The 23,583-nt window shown below is 42.9% G+C and overlaps 1 protein-coding gene across 5 annotated transcripts in view; it reads right to left on the bottom strand.

Annotated features, from left to right (window-relative positions):
* The window catches only part of Ppp2r5c (protein phosphatase 2 regulatory subunit B'gamma), a 150,882-nt gene that overhangs the window by 106,925 nt on the left and 20,374 nt on the right, over nt 1–23,583 (bottom strand). The gene's annotated exons all lie outside the window — the stretch shown is intronic.

Here is a 23,583-nt window from a genome sequence, read left to right as displayed (position 1 = left end):
ATGCTCTCCATGATTCTACCAATTCAGTGGCACCTTCTACCCACCTGCACTGTACCCTCTACCTCCCAGCTCTTATTTCACTCATTTAGTAGTGTTTTTTTTCATAGTAGGGGTTGAACCTAGGGCCTGGTGCTCGCTAGTAAAACCTCCCATTACTAAGTTCTACCCTGACTCACTTTAGGAGCATTCTGGTAGCATTCTGGCAACCCAGTTTTTAAAAAAGTAATGGTTATTTAAATACTACAAAACTCCAATGCATTAGTCCCCAATCTTGTGCTCAGCCTCCTCCTTACTAACAACAGGGATGGCAAGTGAGGGATTTGTATTCAGGACACAAGATTTCTTCCTGAGACACAGTTTTCACTCCCAGCCCCAGAAAAATGAGGGTTAAAAATCTATGCAAGAGCTGCTTAATAGTCAATAGCCAGGAAGTGCTGTAGATGCCTATGAGACTTTTTAAAAAGCATGGAACAGGGGGAAAAAGGAGCATAAGATAAAATGCTATGTCTGGTTGGTTGGTTTGTTTATTTATGTGTGTGTGTGTGTGTGTGTGTGTGTGTGTGTGTGTGTGTGTGTGTGTGTGCCTGTCTGTCTGTCTCCACAGCTCAGGACAAAATGCAGGGAAACAGTTCTCTCTTTCCACCCACCGTATGGGTATCCGGGATCACACCTGGGTCGTCAGACTTGGTGGCAAGTGCCTTTACCTGCTGAGCCATCTGGCCAGCTCTATTTTTGTAGTTTAAAAATGTTAATATGTTAGATTCTTTAAATTCTGCTTTCTTTAATTTCAAAATTAAGGTTTTTTTCATTTATTTTTGTTATGTTACTATTCATATCTTAAAAAAAAAAGTTAATGTAAAAAACTACTCTCAGGAGAAAGACCATTCCCGAACTGGAGCACTGTCAGGTATTGGTGAGATAATTTCCCTACAGAAAGAACTGCTACTGCTAGGTCCAAAGGAGGCAATGAAAATATGAGGAAACTCTCTGGCAGAACTGAAAGATTCCTCACCTCACAGAAAAAAGAAAATTTACTGTAATTATTCTGTGCCATTTTATAATCTGCTCAATTCAAGAATAAGATAAATAAAACCCTTTAACTTCTAAACACACCTGACATGCTGGTCAGTTACTTCTATGGGTCTAGCAGTGAATTCAGGGTGATTATCAGATCCCTCCTCACCAATGAGAACATAGACTTTACCTTTTCAGTAACTGTTAACTCAACAGGAAAAAAAGTAAGCCTATTTGTATTGCTATCCTCTTTCCCTCAGAGCCAAATATGCCGAGGGATTCTACAGCTTGGCAGAGGTGATGGTCCTGCAGGGCTGGGATGGACCTGGGGCTTCAGGCACACCAGATCTGCCATGAATTACACCTCAGCCCTAGCATATTATCTCTAACTCCTGGAACATGGAAGCCACCCAATGGTGTTCTCTGCGCTTGCATATATAGGCTACACAGGAGATTCTGCTTACTTGTCCCCAGGAGTTTCTCAACTGACCCCCACCCCTACAACCTCCCCAACCTCACTTTGTCTCTCAAGAGAGGATATCCCCCTTCCCCAATCAGGCAGTACTGAGGGCAAGGCTCATTTCCCTCACCATCACCTTCTCATTCAAAGAGTGATGCCAGATGGACTGACATAAAGAACAATGAGTCCACAGAGGGGGAGTAAGGGTCCACAGGCAAACACCTCTTATACTCTACCTGCCAATAATTGACTATTTCATAGGAGGTGACGGGGGATGTGCACACCCTACAGCAGTGCTGATGAACTGGAATACAGAAAAACAGGGGAGAAGCTTTATATAACAGATTCAAAGGCAAAGAAAGCGAAGACACTTTTTGATGTATTTTTCCTAATGATCTTAGATCAAAGGATTTCAAACTTAGTGATTTCTCCCATACTCTTTGAAACCTTATGCATATAAAGTAGTTCTTTAAAGAACTCCAAGACTATAATCTGAAAATCACTGATAAAACATACTGCAGCTGGGCATGAAGGGGCACACCATACTCTGAGCACTCAGCTGGAGCAAGAGTTCATGACAGACTAGACTACACAGTGGAACTCTATAAAAAGAAGAAAAGATCCCTCCCTCCAAAAATCCCTAAACCTCTAAAAATATAAACAAACAGGGGGAAGGAAAAAAATACCTAACTGACAGAAGACGTGCTCATGAACTGGAAACCCAGGTACCTGCGAAGATACTCGAGCTAGTGCTGACTAAATGCCTTCTATTCTTTTCCACCCCAAGTCCGGGGGGGGCTCTTTATTTTTCAAGATAAATGACAAGACCATTCTAAAATTCACCTGGAAAGAATAAAAGACAAGAATGAGGACAATTCTGAAGAGAGAGGCTAGTGCCACCAACCATGCAGTCAATAGATTATGACAGGGTGACCAGGCATACATGAGAGGAAGCAGGAGGACAGAGGCAGTGACCCAACCCAATAGACACATGTCAGTGGACTGGAGAAGAAGGGAGATTACTGCTAAAGTCTATGCAGGAAAAGTCAATCGACACCTTTCTTCACACCAAAATAAATCTTGGAGGAGTTAGATAAGCAAACACAAAACAAATCACTACTTTGACCCCCACAGCTTTTGGACAAAAGAACGAATTCTACAGTTAGAAAAGGATACTTACAAACACCTGATGATAACGCTCAACTCTGAAGCTAGTTATTTTGTATGTTTCACAAGAATTAATTTAAAAAGCTGAAATAACCTCAAACTTCAGCACATTCTCTCCCAAAACAAAGAAAAATATGAATACAAATTAATAAAATTTATTAGAAAAAAATTAAGCCCTTAGGATTTAAATTATCTAGTTCATGTAAAAAGAATGGTCAGAGCCGGGCGGTGGTGGCGCACGCCTTTAATCCCAGCACATGGGAGGCAGGGGCAGGCGGATCTCTGTGAGTTCGAGGCCAGCCTGGGCTACAGAGTGAATTCCAGGAAAGGCGCAAAGCTACATAGAGAAACCCTGTCTCAGAAAACCAAAAAAAAAAAAAAATGGTCAGTAACTGCATAAGAAAGTATTTTTTATCTATTAAGTCAACAATAATTTTTTACATGTATTTACTTTGTCTGTATTACTCAGTGCACATATGTCAGGGCACACATGTGGAAGTCAGAGGACAGCTTCGAGTCAGTTCTCTCTTCCCCCATGTGGGTCCAGGGGATGGAGTCGGGCTTGGCAGTGGCACCTTTACCACTGAGCCACCTCATCCGCCCAACTCTAACGGCACAAACGATCATAACTGCATATGATAGAGCTTTGACAACAGAGCTATAAACTGTGCTCACTGTCTTAGACAATCAAATTCAACTCAGGTACCAAGAGGCCTTTCTTAGTAATTTTACTTTAAGAATCCGTTCCAGAAATATAATAACCATGAATGAAACAGTTCATTCAGAATGTATTTAAAAATCATGTTGAAATATGACACATAACACGAAATTATCTCAACTATTTAAAAATGTATTAAATTTACTCGTGTGCACGCTCACACATGTCATAGCATGCATCAGAGGACCACCTGCAGGAACCAGATCTTTCCTTCTACCATGTGGGGCTCCCCAGGATAGAACTCGGATCATCAGTCTTGGCAGCAAATACCTTTACCTGTTGAGCCTCATCTTAACCATTTTCAAGTTTTTCAAAGTGTACAGTTCAGAGTTCTAGATTCTCTTGGATGTGTATACTGGATGTGGAATTGCAGTAAGACTACTCTAAAGTTTACAACGTGCCTCCATACTGTTTTTACAGTGCTTGTACCATTTCAAGTCCAATATACAACACACAAGGTGTCTTTTATGTGTGGTCTCAGTATAATTTTCGCTTGCATCGTTAATGATTAGTGACCTGAGCTTGTATCCATGGGCCTACAGGCCATCTGTATATATTCTCTTCTGAGAAATTTCAACTTAAGTCTTTTATATATTTAAATGAAGTTGTTTTGTTATTGCTCATGTGTAGGAGTTCTTCATATGGTCTAGATATTAATCTGTTATCAGGTAAGTGATTTGCAAATATTTACTTCTATTTTATAGGTTGTCCATTCTGCTGATTGTTTACCCTTGCATACACTGAGGTTTTCAATTTTGACATAGTCCAATTTACCTAGTTTTTCAGTTATTACCCATACTTTTTAACATTGTATCCAAAAATATCATTGTTAAATCTAATAACATGAACTCCCTACTCCCAATTCTTTCATCTTTATACTTTTGGTTCACAGCATTTAGGATTTTGACCCATTTTGAGTTCATTTCTGTATGTGTCTTTTGTCTGTGGCCTTCCAGTTTCCAGTACTCTCCCCTTTGAACTGGATTTATTCCTGGCTTTCCATTCTAGTCTACTGGCCTTGGGTGTCCTTACAGAAAACCACAATGTAACGTTGTTGTTTTACAATCAGGACGCATAAGTCCTCCAGCCCTTTCCTTCTCTTTCAAGATTTGGGATCTTGGTCTTCCCAACAGATTTTAAGACGACTTTTTCTAGATAAAACATCATTCATATTTTGTTAGGCATTTCCTATGTCTGTAGGTCACTAAGATAGCATTGACCCTTTAACTACCCTAATCTTCCAAGCCAAGAGCATGGGCTGGCACTCTCTCAGTTCTGCCTTCTATCTCTGTTATGAGTGTTTTGGAGTTTTCAGTGGAACAGTAGCTTCTCAACTCTTTAATAAGTGTATTCCTAAGAAGTTTATTTTTAATTATTTTTTTCCGTATTTTTTTTTGAGAAAGGGTTTCTCTGTGTAACAGTCCTGGTTGTCCTGGAATTCCCTTTGTAGACCAGGTTGGCCTCAAACTTCAGAGATCTGCCTGCTTCTGCCACCCATGTGCAGAAGGTATATGCAAGAAGCTTACTGTTTGAGACTATGACATTTTATTTAGGATTCTAAAATACTGTGAACTACCTTAAGGTCAAAGGGACTGCCATAAGTTGTGAAAGTTTAAACAGCCATTCAAAATATATACATATAAAAATTAGAAATGAGGTGGGCGGCAGTGGTACACGCCTTTAATCCCAGCACTGGGGGGGGGGGGTGGGCAGAGCCAGGCGGATCTCTGTGAGTTCAAGGCCAGCCTGGTCTACAGAGCAAGATCCAGGACAAGCACCAAAACTACACAGAGAAACCCTGTCTCAAAAAACCAAAATAAACAAACAAACAAATAAATAAATAAATAAATAGAAATGAGTGGAAAAGACAATACAACAATTTCTCAGTGTCACAGAGGTCACTAATGGGTGACATAGTTACGCAGAGCTGCTCTTTTAGAGATTTCACTGTTTTTCAGCACTGCTAAAGCAGTCACATCATCTGCTCCAAAGGGGCCGGAGAAAGGACACATGGGAAGAAGGAACCTTCAGTGGCCCAGGAGGCCTCTTTCTTGGCTGGGAATAGAGCAATATGTGCTCCAACGTGTCATAGAGGGGCTGAAACTCATAATGACTCTGCTACCCCTGCTGATTTCAAACACCAAGTGCAGAACCCAGGCAGGATGCCACTAAGCCCAGTCCCAACAAGACCAAATGCAGGCAGCTGCAGCCATCACTCCTCTCAGAACACACCTCTGTCCAACAACTGCACACTGCAAAGACCCGTTGGCCATCATGGGGACAGAGCAGAGCCACTTACAGGACCTACATGGAGACTAAGCCTGCGGCGACCACTGGGCTTGACCAACTTGGGGGCATGGCTCTCCCAGGCTAGTATCTGGAGAGTGCTCTGTCAGTGTACTGCAAGAACATGTCAGACAGGTAATAGCCCCACCTCGGGTTAGACAGTCTCTGGCTATGCTTGGGTTTATGTCTCTTCCTGGCAGTGCCAAACTAAGATGGACATGCTTCTGAATTCTATCAGCAACACTGCCCATGGCCATGAAGTAGACCCCTATACTGCTGGCAGATGCAGGGTGTGTGCCTTCCAGTCACCATGTGTATCCAGGGCTAGAACCTTCTACACTGCTTCTCAACACTTTTCCAGGCCTCCTAGGCTGGGGCTGCACTTGAAGGGCTGGAACTAAGGCCATGATGGTGGCTGTCAGCTCAGCACAGCAGGCCTCCTACAGGAAAAGTGGCTAGAGGAGCTGTGTGCAGCTTTCCACGCAGACTCTGGGTATAGACTCTCTGCGCTGCATAAAAGGCCTGAAAAGGCCTTAGCCTGTACTCTTCGGTTCTTCTGTCACTGTTTTATTTTCTATTTAAAAACAAAAACAAAAACAAACAAAAAAAAAAAAACAAAAACAAAAAAACTGCCTGTGAATACATCCTACTGATTTTATTTTTAGGTAGTATTTCTGAATAAAACTTTCAAATCTTGATTTCTAAATTCAGCCAAAGGTTTTCTTTTTCTTTCTCAATCACTCCAATCTGGCATTTTAACTTAGTCTGTGGCACTGCAGTGGCAGTGTGCTGGCATCAGGTTGGCCAGTGCCACTTTTAAAACTCCTGGGACCTATGTGAGGACGGCTGTTGTGGGGCTTGTTGGGTAAGAAGTCTAACTTAAAAACTCTAGCTTCACTTGGAGTTCAAAATAGACTTCCCTTAGGCAGGTTAAAGCTCCCTAGTATGCAGTTCTGCCAAGGTTGCCAGGGAAATCCCTTGCCAGCATCAAGGACAAAGGGACAGGCTCCGGTGGCCCTGCTGATTTGACAAGTCTCCAATGACTGGACAGGGCCAGGAGAGCTTTTCTCCAGGGAGGTAAGTCAAGCTGGCCTACTCCAGCTCCTGCACACAGACCCCGGCTTACCTTAAATCACACAGGTGCTCACATCTTTCTTTGCTCTGAGAATACAGGAAACCCAAGGACTATATAGAAAGTATCCAAGCATCTCTGAGTTTCCACACCAATTGTTCGTGTAGTTTGCCTCCACCTCAGCTGAGCAACTAATCTCATTTTCAAGAAGGATCCCAAGGCAGAGCGAGGAGAAGGAAACCATGAGACTGACAGTGCCCGGGCATCTCGAGCATCGAGAGCTGACACCACACAGTCTCCATGAATACTAAAGGGATAGGGAAGGACAGGACAGAGCTATGTGAGCTCTTCCCTCCAGCAAATGCACCATGAGTTTCCTGGATCTGTAACAGACAGGCCCCGCCCTCATGGACACTGGGGACAATGGACAGCATGTGGTGAAGGGTAGCATGTTTGAGCACTTTCTACCTCAGCTGTCCAGAGAGGGGAGTGCCCAGAACATGCAATGCGATATCATTTAGCAATAGGAAGGAGTGACGTTCTGGTGAGCCTTGAGGGCTCTTGCTAAGTGAACTGAGCCAGATGGAGGACAAAAATGGGAGGATTCCACTTATATGAGGTCCCCTGCAGTCATCAAACTCCAGAGACAGAGCAGAGTGCAGACTGGCCATAGCTGCAGGAGGAATGGGGACTGACTCTGTTGCAGGGCAAAGCTTCTGCAAGGACGACGAGAGTCTGGGAACAGTATGGATGAGACTGGAGAGCTGGGAATGCACTGAATGCTGCTGACTGCACCTGTGCTGTGTGGGCCACATGATGAGCACACTATATACACTTTGCCACAATTTTAAGATGAAGGTAAGGTCTGAGCCAGGGAAGTTCAGAAGACACTGGGCAGTAGGAGCAGTGGGCTCTGGTCTAACTCTAGGGGAGGCAGGTTACCCTGGAAACCAGGTCCTCAGCTGGAAGGAGTGGACAGAGGTTGGATGCCCAAGGAATAGCACACGTGCACGCGCGCACACACATACACACACATACACACACACACACACACACACACACACCCCACAGGCACCACACGCACGTGCATGTGTGATAACAATCTGAATTCAAAGGACTTAAAGAAATCTTGGTGAGTGGTGAAGAAGGCTTAAGCTAAACACACAAAATGTGAGGTGGTGTGGGTGGTTAGAAACCTGGGCTGCCACCTGGAGAGGCTGAGTAGCTCAAGGGAGAGGCATGGGGCAGGGCAGCCTGCAGGATGGGGAGGGGCTGACTGCAGGTTCAGCTGTCTGACAGGCTGCTGTCTAATACTTACGGCATGGCCAGGGGTCACCCGTGGTCACCCTTCTGCACATTCCTTCCTCTGCTCTAACTCCAGGTAGTTAAGAATTCACTGTGCTCTGGCACCTGCCCACCAGGGCATACAGGTAATCAAGCCACAGCATCAAAGCAGTGAGAAAATGAAGAACTGGGGCAGAAGAGAAGTAGTGTAGCGTTCCCTGCCTGGCACAGGAGCAAGCACACTGGTAACGTGCTCACAGTCCATTTTTACTATTCTTCAACAAACGGGCAAGAAGCCAAACCTCCTGTAAACATCAGCAGAATACATTTTTAAGCAATAAGAACACGCACTTCTGTGGAAAACTTTCAACTCTGTTAGAACGTAAATGCTGTGAATGAAGATGGAGCACTGTGCTTGCACAGAAGAGGGCGAGATTGACCTGCCATTCAAAAGCCAGTCTAAGGAATTCTGCTGGTCATGGAAGGCCTTTTTTCATAAAGATCCAATATTCAGCGGCCCAGCTGCAGGGCTTCCAGCTCACTGAAGGGCCACACTGGCCTGCTCCTGGCTTTGTTTTCATTCTTCTTGTTATTGTTTTGAGACAGGCTCTCATCATGTAGCTCAGGCTGGCCTCAATCGCGTAGAAATAAATCTTCCTGCCTCTCCCTCCTGACTTCTGGGACTAAAGGTTGTGTGCACCACCATACCCAGCTGACTTTTTGTTTTTAAAACACAGAAAACAGACTCAAGAAACAAGTCATGAAGGGACTGACTCAGACTAATCTTTTAAGGAGTAGGTCTGAAGACTGTAATCAACCTCACAGATTAAAATTTGAAATACTCTATCACACAACAAACGACTGAAGCTTGTGTACGACCCAGGAGTGAACAAGCACAATGGGACAGGCATCTCACACACACTCTGGAAATTACGTGGACAAAATCTGTAATGGGTTTTTAGTCATCTTCTGACCCACTACTTTTCTTTGAATTCAGCTTAAGGAATGGTTCAAAGACACAGACAATGACAACAAAATTTTACAAGCAAGTTTATAGACAAATTTATCTGTGATGCTCAAAAAGCTCCAGAACCCACAGAGTGGAATAATAAGTGAGGCTGAGAACTGGGCTTTCTGTTCCCACTAATGCTGGGAACCAGGCAAGCCTGGCCTCGTTCACCACTACTGTGGAGCATCACACTGCAACTGTGAGAAGACACAGGGAGGTGTAAGCTTAAACAAAGAGGTAGGGTTTCCTTACCTGCATCAGATGATTTAACTAGACACCTGACACTCCAAACAACTTAAAAGGACACTGTACAGAGGAAGGAAAGTCAGGAGAGAAGTGTAATATGAAAGCAAGAATCAAAGCAATAGCTTTTGTAGAAGCAACAACTGTCTCTAAGACATGGAAGAGAAGGCCTGGCTTACACCACCAGCAGCAGCCAACTATCTGAGACATCAATACATGAGCAATGTGTCCAACTTCATGAGGGGAACCAGAAACCATCCCTAAAGGAGACGAAAATGGTCTCAGAGAGCAGAAAGGCACAGCATACTCCTAAATAAGAGAATGTAAGCACCCTACAAAGCCAGCCCTCTCTCGGATACTTCCTCCTACCATGTGGTGCTGAGAATGGAACCCAGCGTCTTGCACATGGGAGGCAAATACTTCACCACTGAGTTGTACCCCTAACCCCATTCACTAGATATTTAAAATGTTAGTGGGACCCCAATTCAAATGTCAACAGTTCTTTCTACGATAAGATGAACCAATTCAAAGTTCTAGTCTATAATAACGTCAGTATTAGTGATGTTGCAGTTGTTTTAGTAGAGGAGGTGAGGAATCAAGATTTTTCCATTAATAAGAGATAAAACTGAAAATCCTATAAAATAAAACAGTATAAAATTTAAATAGAACATATTAAATGACTGCACTATTTAAATTAAAAGTACTGTGTCCTGTAACAATGAGCACTGGTCCCCACGTACCCTGATTCTGCTCTTCAATAGCCCTCTCCACTGAAAGGAACCAAGACTCTGAAAAATGGCTATGGCCAGGCCTGGGACAAGAAGGTATATAATAAGCCTGGAAGGCATCTCACCACGACAGAAATTGAGACATCAAAAATAAGTAAGGGACTGGGGACGCTCAGTGGGTCAAGTGCCTGCCATGAAAGAATGAAGGATTGAGTTCAAATCACTGGGACCCAAGTAAACTGTAATCCCAGTGGTGCTACAGAGAGATGGGAGGCAGAGGCAGGAAGTCCTTGTATCATCAAAAAAAAGACCCTGCTTCAAGTAAGGTAGAAGATAAAGGCTGATACCTGAGGTTGTCCTATGACCTCCATACATGTGCCATGGTGCATACCAATGCTCCACACATAAATGTACATATGCATACAAACATGTATTTCACACACACACACACACACACACACACACACACACGCACGCATGCGCGCACACATATGCACACACACACATACATACACGCACATACACACAAAGATAAAAGTAAGTGAAGACATGTCCAAAACTACACAGGAGGGTCTGGAGAGATGTCATTTGCTGCTCTTGCAGAGGTGCTGAGTTTGATCCCTAGTACCCACATGGTGGCTCACAAACCATCTGTAACTCTAGTTTCCAGGGATCTGATGCCTTCTTCTGGCCTCCACAGTCATCAGTCACAGACACGGTGTCTGTGCACCAATTCATGAAGCAAATCATTCATACACATAAAGTAAGGGACAGTAAACAAAGAAAAATTTAAAGAAGCATACCAAGGGTTGAAACCATGCATTTTAACATTAGAAAGGAAGCAGAAATCAAAGATAATAAAATCACCACACTGACACTCATAAAAATGTCAGAGGGAAACTGGCAACCCAAAGACAGGATGATGCTTTTCCTAGTTTTCTTACATCCAGTTGTTAAGAAAAAAGATGTCTGTCAGCTGGCACCACTACAAACTCTGAGGGGATTAGCAAGGCCTGAAGCATTTGCCTGATTCTGGATTCATGCACAGGACACCAAATGTACCTCACCAATTATTCCTAGCACTTTCTGCACTGCACAGGGCGGTACGACAGAGAGCGATCTGCTGGCACCCTCGCTTGGCGGGAAACCTGTCCTTACTTCTGCTTGGCCACCACAGATGATGTACCTCTCACAAGAGGATGCCGCCACCTGAGCTACACAGCATCACTTGTGATGTTCTCCAGCCAACAGAGGCTCCACTACGAGCACCTACAGGGGTGAGTGGGGCACTGGGTGGAGCAGCTGGCTTGGCTGACTATTTAGTAGTCAAGTGTCATGGTTTAAGGAACTCCCAGACTGCAAGAATCTGGCTAAAGGTTTCTGGTTAAAGAAAAAAACAAAAAAACAAAAAACAAACCAACCCCTGCAGAAGGGCTTTCATTCCAGGCTTCAATTTATTTAAAATATTTGAGTATGGTGATTAACTCATCATAAAAAATAACGAGGCACACAGAGATAATACATTCTGAGCAAGATGCCACAACCACCAGTTTTGGTCTTTCCTGACACAGTCTGGAAAACACCAGTGTTAGCTCTATTTAAAGAAATGACAAGTTGGACAGTACATGCAAGAGTACATGCAAGAGGATAGCAAAATATTTTAAAATTATAAGACATTTCTTTTGGGTGTGTGTGGTGTAAACACATGTGTATCTGTGTGTGTGCATGTGTGTGCAATATTTGCACGTGTGTACCTGTGTTCGCACTGTACACATATGCATGTGCATACACGTGTGTGGTGTATGCGTGTGCGCTCCTATATCACTGTTTTATTCCCTCAACACAGGGAATCTCTTTGAACCTAAGCATTCTGTTTTTCACAGAAGGAGGGGCCAGCTACCGCAGTGACTGTCTCAGCCTTGACTGCTCCCAACCCTGACCCTGGAGGCTAGTCTTATAGGAAGGCACAACCACACCCAGCATTTTACACAGCCCTAGAGATCTGAACTTGGGTCCTCATACTGGATATCACGCACTCTTACCTACCAAGCCATCTCCCCAGCCCACAAGGCAAATTAAAAATAAAACAATCAGCTAGAAACTCCAGAAATGAAAAAAATAGCCGGGTTGTGGTGGCACACACCTTTAATCCAAGCACTCGGGAGGCAGAGGCAGGTAGATCTCTGTGAGTTCGAGGCCAGCCTGGTCTACATAGTGAGTTCTGGGACAGTCTCCAAAGCTACACAGAGAAACCCTGTCTCAAAAAACCAAAAAAAAAAAAAAAACCAGAAATGAAAAAATATCTATCTATGAAATTAAAAGGCCACCAGAAGGATTGCAGATAGAGACAAATTGGGAGAGCATGAATGAGACCACAGAGAACAAATATTCAGAAACTTATCATAAAGAAACAGAATGAGGGCGGTGGTGGCACATGCCTTTAATCCCAGCACTCGGGAGGCAGAGGCAGGAGGATCTCTGAGACCAGCCTGGTCTACAAAGCGAGTTCCAGGAAAGGTACAAAGCTACACAAAGAAACCCTGTCTTGAAAAAAACCAAAAAAAAAAAAAGGGGGGGTGGGGGTGGGGGGGATTTAGCTCAGTGGTAGAGTGCTTTCCTAGCAAGTACAAGGCCCTGGGCTCAGTCCTCAGCTTGGGGGGGGGGGGGAGGGGCGGGGAGCACACACGGACATGGGACAGAATGATTCTGTGCCTGCTAAAGAGAACAGTGAGAATTATGGGTTCATTTTATGTTTAATTTTTATAACAGTGATGACTGTATTTTATGATAAAATAAAGGACTCATATCCAAACACAAAAAGAATTTACATTTCAATAAGATCAAGTTAAAGACATCTAGAATGGCTGGCGTGGGGGGTTGGGAGGCACTGGCCTTTAATTCCACCATTTGGGAGGCTGAGGCAGGCAGATCTCTGTAAATCTGAGGTCAGCCTCGTCTACACAGTAAGCTCCAGGCCAGCCAGGGGCTATGTCGTGGGACCCTGCCTCAAAAGGACAGCTTGCTCGGTCTCAGATTCACTTGGTGTAATGTTTGTGAGGCTCATCTGGGTTGAGTGGTTTTTTTTTTTTAATGCTGAATATTTCTTTATATGGGTAATACCATGTTTTTTTTTTTCCATTCAGCAGTTAATAGACATCTGAGTTGCTTTTTAGCTGTCATGAATAATGTTTCTGTGACTACTCATGCAAGTCTGCATGAACATATATTTTAATTTCTTTTGTGTAGATAGAGTGGACTACAGATTTGCATGGTAAGTTTCTGTTTAGCTTTAGAAGAAATGGCCAGAGTACTTTCCAGAAAGGACATACTACTTTATATTCCCACAGACAGTGATTGGGATGTCCACCTTTTTACCAGTGTTGGGATTAAAGAATAAAGAATTGAAGTCTCCAAGAGAAGCAAAAGAATGAGGGAATGGTCATCATTAGACAACTCGGTTCAGGAACTCCTACATTTGGGAACATCAGGATAGCCATGACCGTGGGGAAAAAAAAAAAAAAAAAAAAAAAAAAAACGCCTAAATTGCCAGGCAATGGTGGTGCATGCCTTCACTTCCAGCACTAGGGAGGCAGAGGCAGGTGTATCCCTGTGAGTTCAAGGCCAGCCTGGTCTACAGAGCAAGTTCCAGGACAGCCAGAGCTATATACAGAGAAACCCTGTCTTGAAAAACAAAACAAAAACAAAAAATGCCTAAGTGTAAATTCACTAGTAGAACAGTTATTAAAATATCAGTACTAAAAAGAAAAACACCAAAACATAACAGTAAGAGATAAAGAAAAAACAATGTTATACAACCAGCAGATTAACAGAATGACAAGACTGTTCCTAATAATAACCCCGAATGAAAATGGATTAAATTCTACAATTATCAAGGTCGTTTAAAAACACAAGACCCATCTACGTGGTATCTACAAGAAACTCACTTGCACAGTTGAAAGCAAATAGACTAAAAGGTCAAGGATCAAAAAAAAAAAAAATCTACATTAAAAGAACCCAAATCAGCAGGAGTTACTATACTTACATCAGATAAAATAGAAATGAGGTAAGAAAAATTCTAAAGAGAGATTTCAAACATCATTATGTAATGGTGGGGGGTAATTTGAGTAAGTGTACATAACAATTAGACATGTATGTGTATTCTAAAGCAGAATACACAAAGATATACTGTGGCTTACTAATCTGTAGGGACAGGATTTATTCATAATACAGTAATACTGGAGGACTTTTAACAACCCAATTTCATCCATGAACAAATGAACAAAACAAAAATAAGCCATGAACAAGCTTTTTTTTTTTTTCCCTTTTGGCTTTTCAAGACAGGGTTTCTTTGTGTAGTCTTGGATGTCCTAGAACTTGCCCTGTAGACCAGGCTGGCTTTCAACTCACAGGGATCCATCTGCCTCTGCATCCTGAGTGCTAGGATTAAAGCCAAGTGGCTCAAATTTTCTTTAAAAAACTTAAAATGGGGGCTGGTGAGATGGCTCAGAGTTAAGAATGCCTGTTGATCTTGCAGAAGACCCAGGTTTGGTTCCAAGCACCTATATGGCAGCTCACAACCACCTGTAACACCTGTTCCAGGGGATCCAGCACCCTCTTCTGGCCTCCCCAGGCACACACACATATGATACACTTAGATACATGCAGGTAGATGCTCATACACACAAAATAAATACATTTAAAAAAAAAAAGAAAATGGAAACATACATGCCAAAATCTGCAAGACAGAAAAGAGAAGCAAGAAGGATTTGACATATATAAACCGATAAACATATCACATTAACAGAATGATGAATAAAAGGACATATGCTCTTCTTGACATCAGATATAGAAAGAACACATGACTCTGTGTGATGGTATGCATCTATAATCCCAGCACTCAGGAGGCAGAGGCAGGTAGATCTCTGTGTTTGAGGTCAGCCTGGTGTCCATACTTTTAATTAATAATTTAGTTAGTGAGTTCGGGACAACCAGGGTTACACAGCAAGACCCTACCTCAGGAAAACAGAAACAAAAACAAAAAGAGTCAAGAACAAAAGGACCATGGATTATTCAGGCTGCACTACACAGCACATTTCAGGCCATCCTGGGCTATACAATGAGACCTCGCCTCAAAAAAGGAAAAGAGACAGAGACGGAAAGGAGAGGAGAGGAGAGTGGGACTGCATCAGAGAATGAGAAACTCTCAACAAGAAGGGACACAGGGCACAACAAAGGCTGCATACACTGGATGGGGAGAAGCCAAAGCACTGCCTCTAAGATCTGGAGCAAGACAAGGATGTCCACTTTGGTGCTCTTACTCTGTACAGTAATAGAAGTCCTAGACAGAACTATTAAGAAAGAAACGAAGGGTGACCAAACTGGGAGATGTGGCAGACAGCATGACCTTGACATGACCTTACTATATAGAAAGCTTTAATTTGGGGTTGTTTTTTGTTTTGTTTTTTTCTTCTTCAAGACAGGGTTTCTCTGTGTAGCCCTGGCAGCTCTGAACTCACTCAGAGATCTGCCTGCCTCTGCTCCTGAGTGCTGGGATTAAAGGCGTTTGCCACCACTGCCCTGCTGAAAGCTTTAACTTTTTAAACAAGATTATTTTTATTTTTATGTGTGTGGGTATTTTGCCTGAGGGTGTGTCTGTGCACTAGATGCATGCCAGGTGCCCTTGGAAGCCAGAAGAGGGAAATGGATCCTGTGGTGGTTTGAATGAAAATGGCCCCCATAGACTCATAAGGAGTGGTGCTATTTGAAAGGATTAGGAGGTGTGGCCTTGTTGGAGGAAGGGTATCACTGGCGGTGGGCTTTGAGGTCTCAAAAGCACAAGCCAGGCCCAGAATCTCATTTCTCTCTTCCTGCCTATGGATCTAGATGTGGAACTCTTGGCTCCTTCTCCAGCACCATGTCTGCCTGTGTGCTGCCACGCTTTCCACCATGCCGATAATGTACTAAACCTCTGAAACTGTTAGCCAGCCCCAATTAAATGCTTTCCTTTATAAGAGTTGCTGTGGTCATGGTGTCTCTTCAGAGCAATACATCAATGACTAAGATGGATCCCCTTGTCTCTTCAGAGCAATACATCAATGACTAAGATGGATCCCCTGACACTGGTGTGAGCTGCCATGTGAGAGCTAGGCTTGAACCTAGGTCCTTTGGAAGAGCAGCCAGTGCTTTTTACTGGCACTTCCTGAGCCATCTCTCCAGTCCCTGCATCAGAAAGTTTAAAGGTTCCACTAAAAAATAAATACCTACTAAAACTGATGAAAGAAAAAAATTTATGTAAGAATTTAGTAATGTTGCCAAACACTAAAATCAACATTAAAAAATGAGTGTAGCCGGGCGGTGGTGGCGCACGCCTTTAATCCCAGCACTCAGGAGGCAGAGCCAGGCGGATCTCTGTGAGTTCGAGGCCAGCCTGGGCTACCAAGTGAGTCCCAGGAAAGGCGCAAAGCTACACAGAGAAACCCTGTCTCGAAAAAACAAAAAAAAACAAAAACAAAAAAAAAAAAAAAAAACAAAAAAAAAATGAGTGTAAATCAGGCCTGGCACTATAAACCATAATCCCAGTGACACAAGAGGCTAAGGCAGGACGCTAAAGATTCAGAGCCTGTTTGGAGTCAAGGTAAGTTGAAGGATAGCCTGGCTGAATTAATAAGTTTATGTTGCAAAATAATCAAGTAAAAAGAAGGCTGGGGATATAGCTCAGTGGTAGAGCACTTTCCTGCGATGCACAATGTCCTTGCTTCAATCAATGGCACAGTAAAAAGAAAAGCCAGTGTAAGCTGGGCGTGACACACATGCTGTAGACCCAGGTACTCGAGAGGCATCACTTGGACTCACAAGTTCAAACATGGGGATACACTGAGACTACCTCAAAAACAAAAGCTAGCAACCAAACAAAAATCCTAGGACCATTTCTACATATTGACAACAAATTTGATGAAAAATAAAGAAAATCCATCCATAACAGATGTAAACAGTAAAGGACTTAGGCTACACTGAAATGGGGAAGTGACAGAACTCTGCCATCCAAGTTAAAACGCACTGAGGGAACAAACGCGAGGGACACCCTCCACGTCCACGGACCGACGGAACGGGCATCAGACAACGCCTGTACGACCTAAGGTAGCCTGACCAATAAAATTCCTATCAAAATACTAAACAACATTCTTCACAGAAGCAGAGAGAGAGCAGCAAGCATAAAACCTATGAAACCACAAAATATCCTTCCAGGGCCGGGATCAGTCTGAGGGCCTTCTGTATTCTAGACGAGCACTCCACCACTGAATTGTGCTCTCAGACCCACCCCAGCAACTGTGAGCAAAAAGAACAAAACCGAAGACTCAAAGAACCCGACTTCAAGTCTATACTAGAAAGCTATAGCACAGTACTGGTGTAAAACTGATACACAGACTGGGAAGACTGAACTGAAAACCTACAAATCAGTCCCCAGACACAGTCAACTGAAAAATATGCCACGGAGAAAGGAGAGTCTGCTAACTAAAGGGTGCCAACAAAATAGACAGCCACATGTAGAAGCATGAAACTAGACTCCTGTCTCTTACAATACATAAAAATTAACTTGAAATGGATCAAAGATCAAAATCTAGGTTCTGAAACCAGGAAACTACAAAGAGACGAAGCTGTGTGGGCATGATTCTCTTTAATGATTCCCCAGGAGTACAAGCAATCAAAGAAAAAGCAGACAAGTGGAATCACAGCAAAGTAAAAAGTTTGAGGGAAGTATACAGACAACTTGTAGACTGTTGTGTGCTGTGGGATGTCTTTCTGTACCCTGAATATGTGTTGCTCTGATTCTTTGATAAATAAAGCTGCATTGGCCTATGGCAGAGCAGGATAAGGTTAGGTGGTACCGCCCAAGGAACAACAAGGTGCCAGCAGACTGGTAACGCCACAGCCACGTGGGAACATATAGATTAATAGAAATGGGTTAAGTTATAAGAGTTAGCTAGTAAAACTGACTCATATGCCATACAATTTGTAACTGTAACTAATATAAGCCTCCGTGTGTTTACTTTGGGGCCAAGCAGCCAAGCAGCTGCTGGACTACCGGTAGGCACGACCTGAGAGACTTCTGGCTACAGTTGTGTGACTGATACTTTGTGTTCTGACAAAGCTGCCTGGAGATGAGTGGGCGGGGCTAGCCACTAGTTAACCATATAGGCCAGGGGGTGGTGGCTCACACCTTTAATCCCAGCACTCAGAAGGTGGAGACAGGACTATAAGGCGGGTAAAGACAGGAGCCCCCCCATTCAGTCTGAGAATTGGCAAAGACAGGAAGCTCCCCATTCTGTCTGAGGATTCGTAGAGGTAAGAAGTTTCTAGTGGCTGCTGCCCTGCTTCTCTGGTCTTTCAGCTTTCACCCTCAATATCTGACTCCGGGTTTTTATTGTTAAGACCAATTAAGATCACGCTTTACATAACACGTGCACAAACAAGTCATCTTACGGCACAGAATCAACACGCACATGGAACTTACCTGATACTATCCTTCCCTAGCTACCTGACTTTCAAATGAGCAAATGATCCAAATCTAGGGAATATGAATCAAACCACACGGAGGTACCATTCCTCCCTAGCCTGTTGGTAAGGATAAAGCCCAGCAAATGCTGACAAAGATGTAAGAGATGGTTGGGAATGCAACACAGCCACTGTGGAGTTCCCTCAACAAACGAAACCACCACATGACCCAGCAAAGCCTAAAGAAGCCATGCACATGCCCACGCTTACTGCAGCATCGTTTCAACAGCCAAGACAGGGAATCTGTTGTGGGATAAGCTGTCTATAAACCGTGAAGATGCGTCTCTTGCCAAGGCACCTTCTGATTGGTTTAATAAAAAGCTGAATGGCCAACAGCTAGGCACGAGAGGACAGGAGGGACTTCTGGGCAGAGATAAGAACTTTGGAAAGGAATGGGAGGTGGGGATTCACCAGTAAGAAGTGGAGAAGCGGAGGAAATTGGACGTATAGTATGGAGGACAGGTAATGAGCCATGTGGCAGAACGTACATTAATATAAACAGGTTAATTTAAGTTATAAGAGCTAATAGAACAAGCCTAAGCTTAGGCCAAGCTTTCACAATTAATAAAAAGTCCCTGTGTTGTTATTCGGGAGCTGGTGGTCCAAAGAAAGTCCAACTACAGGTATCAACTGTGGTATCCATTGAAAAAAAAATGGCCACAGGCAACATGGCACACATTCCAAATGGAGTCTTTACTAGTAACCCTAAACTAGTAATTTAATAAAAAAAAAATTCATTTGTGACAACACAAGGGAACTGAAGTATACTATGTCAAGTAAAATAAACCAGGGATAGAAACACAAAGGCTGTATGTTCTAGTTCTACTAAGAACGAGAACGTGACGTCCAAACAGCTAATCTCACAGAACCTGAGGGAAATGAGTAGTCACCAGAGGATAGAGACGGTAAAGAGGAAGGGATGGATAACAGGTGCCAATACAGTTAGATAAGAGCTAAGTCCCAATGTTCTATAGCTTCGTAGGATAACTAGTTCACAATTTATTATAGATTTCAAAACACCTATAAAGAGGAAATGATACATGTGTAAGGAGATGAAATGCTAATTGCCTTCATTAGGTTGTTACACATTGTATAGGTGCATCAATTATCACAAAACAAAGCAAATACTCTTCATCCTTGAGAAGGGCTAAGGCTGACTTAGAAACCGGCAAATAAAAGGATCAATCACTTAAAAAAAAAACAAAAACCCACATGGAGCTGGAGAGATGGCTAAGTGGTTAAGAGTACCGCTGCTCTTCCAGAAGTCCTGAGTCAGACTCCCAGCACCCACAGAGTTACTCACAAACACCTGTAAGTACAGTCCCAGGGAATCTGATGGCCTTGCCTGACCTCCTCGGATACTACACACAGATGGTACACAGACAACACCCACACATACAAAATAAGATGGGGGTTGACAAAAAGACCATATACGGTTTCAAATACAGAGACAGAAAGCAGAGCAGCGTCACCTGTGAATGAGGTGGCAGCAGAGGAAAGCGAGGATGGTGGACCAGTTCAAACCTTGAGTGTGGGATGGCTGGACACCTCTCCACATTTATTAAAGAACTTCTACTTATGATAGATGATCTCAGGGTAGGTATATGAATTATGTCTCAATAAAACTCTAAAAAAAGGGGGAGGATCTAACTTGAAGTCAAAATAAAAACCTAAGATTAGAGCTAAAGCTATTCTCAGAAGAGCATGTGGCTTTATATTGTTATAAAACTAAAAATAAGAGAACTCAGTATCTGACTTAGTAAATATGAAAAAGGATAAAAAATAGAATAATTAAAATAAAAGTGGGGGTAAAGGGATACTGAACAGAAACAGAAGGGGGCACAATTACCACAGATATGGGAGAGAGGAAAAGCCCAACATAGATGTTACAGAGGACACTTCATGGACCCACCACAAAAGTAAGACTATCACAAAGTTCTTGGCCCAGCTGAGCCTACTTCATGAGCACATGGGTCACCCACATTTGATTATTTCTGAAATCAATGCATATCAATCCTTGTCGTAAGATGACAGCAGGAGGGCTGGAGAGATGGCTCAGAGGTTAAGAACACTGGCTGTTCTTCCAGAGGTCCTGAGTTCAATTCCCAGCAACCACATGGTGGCTCACAACCATCTGTAATGAGATCTGGCTCCCTCTTCTGGCCTGCAGGGATACATGCAAAACAGAATACTGTATATACATAATAAATAAATAAATCTTAAAAAAAGAAAAAAAAAGAACGTGGAGAAGAAAATCAGCAAGTTCACAGAGGTCCTCAAGACCAATGGACTCCAGCTGTGAGCCCAATAAAGACTAAAAATAAAAAAATAATAAAAAGATGACAGCAGGAGAGAGCTACATGGAAACCCAAGGGCCGCCTTTGGAAAGACCACTAAGTTCTTGTATCAGTACATTTGATGAAAGGATGCTGTAGAAAAAGAACTGGTATAAGGAGAAAAGGCAGAGACAGAGGAGGAGAACAGAGGCAGAGGCAAAGCAGTGGGCCAAGGAGTGCCTCACACAGAGACTCCTTGAGACCAGTAAAGCTTCCAAGATAGAAATCACACTCCAGCCTATGCTGAGTCCTTCCTGGACTCTGACCTGTGTGTGAAGGAGGCAGGACACAATCTAACATGCCCTTATGACAGCGAGCACCTGGCACCAGCTGGGTCTTAAAGCGAGACTCAACACTTCTTTTGAACCTTTCTCAACCCACATCTCTCTGATTCAGCCTACTAAGGGCAATGTAAGGAGGAGTCGCACACATCCCCTCACTGTCTCACCACCCAGATGTTGAGTCCCAAAGAGCAGGGGCCCTTTGCTTGGTGCCATGCCCCTTAGAACAGGGCCTGCCCTGCTAGCAAATGAAGGGAAAGTGATATGGAAATATAGGATATGGATATGATAGGACAAAAGGGTGGATTGTTGAACCTACTTTTAAAGAGCAACTTGTTTAAAATGTTTTACATTGGTATAGATTTTAGTTTACTGATACAAAATTAAAGTTAATTTTGTTATTCTGTATATATATTTCTACTCTTGTTTATTATTGTATTATGTTTATGAAACTCATTTAGATTATAATGGATAATTAAGAAATACAGATTAATAATTAGTCTTCTATGATAGTAAAACTTATAGTCATGTTAGTTAAGTTTTCTAGGTACATATAAATATAATTCAATTAGGTAGGTAATCTTCAAACACTTTAAAGACCTACAGAATATGGCATTTAAAATGTTTTTTTTTTTTTGGTTTTTCGAGACAGGGTTTCTCTGTGTAGCTTTGCGCCTTTCCTGGAACTCACTTGGTAGCCCAGGCTGGCCTCGAACTCACAGAGATCCGCCTGCCTCTGCCTCCCGAGTGCTGGGATTAAAGGCGTGTGCCACCACCGCCCGGCCTAAAATGTTTTTTAAACTTAGACAATCTGGACAGTGAGACACATCTGCTCCTAGCAGCACTGATTTACTTAAAAGAGGGGGATGGGCATTGAAGACACTCCATCTTGGAGTTTATCTTCTTGGCAAAAATAGCTTTTTGGGCAAGAAACTGTTCTTGCCTGGACTGCTTGACAAAATGTTGTATAAAATGGACATGCAGGACCCATAGGAAGGTGACCACTGAACTTTGCAAGATGGTCCTCCAGGTTCCTGCTTCACAAAAGAGACTGCCAGACATTCTACAAGACAGAGAGAAAAAAAATGACTGGGAGACTAGGCCTATGGGCTGAAGATGGATGCCCCAACGTTGTAGGGGAACTCTGGATGACTGTCCAGGCAGGCAGCTGCCTCTGTCATTCTAGATTTTTGGAAGTTGCTTATAATGCTCTTCCTGTTTACTTAGATAATACTGTATCCTTCTGAGGTCTTTGATGTAGTTGAAGACTAGATAGTTATAATTATGATTTTCCCTGGTTATGATAAGAGATAAGTTAGATATGAAACCTTGGACTCACAAGTATAGGATAAATAAAATATTTTCTTTGAATTTGTCAAATATAAGTGGACCGGATATTGTAACTGTGATTCTTGCTTGAAAACTGTTCTATTATATGTAATTTTACTATGTTAAAGTTAAAACCTTCCTTTTGAAAAAAAAAAGAAAGAAAGAAAAGGGGAAGTGCTGTGCTGTGGATGTCTTTCTGTATGCTGTGAATATGTGTTGCTGTGATTGGTTGATAAATAAAGCTGTTTGGCCTATGGCAAGGCAGCTTAGAGGCAGGCGGGAAATTCAAAGAGAGAGACAGGAAGAGAAAGGAGAGCAAGGAGGACGCTGCTAGATGCCACCAGGAGAAGCAAGATATGAAAGTACCAGTAAGCCACAAGCCATGTGGCAAAGTACAGATTTCTAGAAATGGGTTAGTTTAAGATATAAGAGCTAGCTAGTGAGTAGCCTGAGCCATTAGGCCATATCACTTGTAAATAATATAAGCCTCTGTGTGTTTATTTGGGTCTGAGTGGGACACAGGAAAAATTTCAGCTACAGGAAAGCCTTTAACCTCCCCTCCCCTAGGCACATGGAGCTCTGGGAATACATCTCTAAAGGCCAACTTCCTGCTCTCCACATACTCAGTTGAGATTAATTATAAAAGATGCATCATTACAAATTTCAGGTATGACAGACATCTGATAGCTACTTTGCACAGTGGTCTCAGGTCTCTGAACCTGTAAAGAGCATCAGAGATTCACATCTTACTATAGTTCTTTGACCCGTTTTCCTTGACAAGGTCTTAAGTACCTTAACACAGAGCCCTCCTGGAGGGAAACTAGTTCCTCTGGTGGAAAGAGGTGGCTGTACCACTGGGAGCAGTTCCGAGTGAAGAGCCCTACTCCCTGGCTGGTCTCAGCTAAGGGGCCCAGGTGTCCAGAATAGCGTGCAGAGCACTGAGCCGGTTCTCTGCCTGAACTTTTGTGATTGCCTGTAGTAACACCTTCTAAAAGGTGGGGTTCTAAGACATGCTGGAGAATTATGTAAAGAAACGTGCATGGCTTACTAATAACTACCATCTAAAGTTTTTCTGCTGTCTTAGTGTAGTGTTCCTGTAACAC

Source organism: Peromyscus californicus, unplaced genomic scaffold, assembly GCF_007827085.1.
Source record: "Peromyscus californicus insignis strain IS unplaced genomic scaffold, ASM782708v3 Scaffold_15__1_contigs__length_86483966, whole genome shotgun sequence".
Taxonomy (NCBI): domain Eukaryota; kingdom Metazoa; phylum Chordata; class Mammalia; order Rodentia; family Cricetidae; genus Peromyscus; species Peromyscus californicus.
Note: the sequence above shows the minus strand (reverse complement) of the source record. Positions and strands in the feature narration are given on the sequence as shown.